The sequence below is a fragment of the Scylla paramamosain genome, chromosome 38 (assembly GCF_035594125.1).
Source record: "Scylla paramamosain isolate STU-SP2022 chromosome 38, ASM3559412v1, whole genome shotgun sequence".
Classification (NCBI taxonomy): domain Eukaryota; kingdom Metazoa; phylum Arthropoda; class Malacostraca; order Decapoda; family Portunidae; genus Scylla; species Scylla paramamosain.
The window spans coordinates 3902786-3904312 of record NC_087188.1 but is presented as its reverse complement, the minus strand read 5'-3'; positions in this window follow the sequence as shown (position 1 = coordinate 3904312).

The window sequence follows — 1527 nt, the reverse complement described above, 5'->3', positions numbered from 1 at the left end:
TTTCTTGCCTATCTAAAGTTTTTCAATATATCCTCAACAGGAAGATTCTTAAACATCTATCACTTCACAACCTTCTATATGATCGCCAGTATGGGTTCCGTCAAGACCGCTCTACTGGTGATCTGGCTCTCCTTACTGAGTCTTGGTCATCCTCTTTTAGTGATTTTGGTGAAGCTTTTGTTGTTGTCTTGGAAATATCAAAAGCCTTTGATAGAGTCTGGCACAAAGCTTTGATTTCCAAATTACCCTCCTACGATTTCTATCCTTCTCTCTGTAACTTCATCTCAAGTTTCCTTTCTGACCGTCTTATTGTTGCTGTGGTAGACGGTCACTGTTCTTCTCCTAAATCTATTGACAGTGGTGTTCCTCAGGGTTCTGTCCTGTCACACACTCTCTTCTAAACCAAACTTCTTGTTCTATCCACTCCTATGCTGATGATACCACCCTGCACTTTCCCACGTCTTTTTCATAGACGTCCAACACTTCAGGAAGGAAACATCTCACGCAGGGAAGTCTGACTTCTAATCTTTCTAAATTTTTTGTTTGGAGCAGAACAAACTTGGTACTGTTCAATGCCTCAAAAACTCAATTCCTCCATCTATCAACTCGACACAACCTTCCAGACAGCTATCCCCTTTTCTTCATTGACACTCAACAGTCCCCCTCTTCTACAATGAACATCCTCGGTCTGTCCTTTACTTATAATCTGAACTGGAAACTTCATATCTCATCTCTAGCTAAAACAGCTTATACGAAGTTAGGTATTCTGAGACGTCTCCGCTAGTTTTTTCTCCCCCCTCTCCCTCCCAAGCTGCTAACTGTACAAGGGCCTTATCCGTCCATGTATGGAGTATGCTTCACATGACTGTGGTTTTTTCACTCATACCGCTCTCCTAGATAGGGTGGAACCAAAAGCTTTTCGTCTCATCAACTCTCCTCTTACTGACTGTCTTCAGCCTCTCTCATCGCCGCAATGTTGCACCTCTAGCTGTCTTCTACTCCTATTTCATTCTAACTGCTCTTCTGATCTTGCAAACTGCGTGCTTGCCCTCCTACCGCGACCTTGCTGCACAAGACTTTCTTCTTTCTCTCACCCCTATTCTGCCCACCACTCTAATGCAATAGTTAAGCAGAATTCATCCATCCCTTTCTTTGGTAAACTCTGAAACTCTCTGCCATCTTCTGTATTTCCACCTTCCTATGACTTGAATTCCTTCAAGAATCCACCCGTATTCTGTCGACCTTTCTAGTGCAATAATTATCCAGTATTCATTCATCTCTTTCTCTGGTAAACTCTGGAACTCCTTGCTAGCTTCTGTATTTCCACCTTCCTATGTCTTGAATTCCTTCAAGAGGAAGGGTTCAAGACACTTATCCTTTTATATTTGACTACCGCTTTGGAATCTTTTATGGGAATGGCATCTCAAAGTTTTTTTTTATTTTTTTTATTGGATTTTAATAATGATAATAATCAATTAAGTGTATTTTGCATGTGTTTGAGCGTTTCGGAACGTAAATACCTCAAAA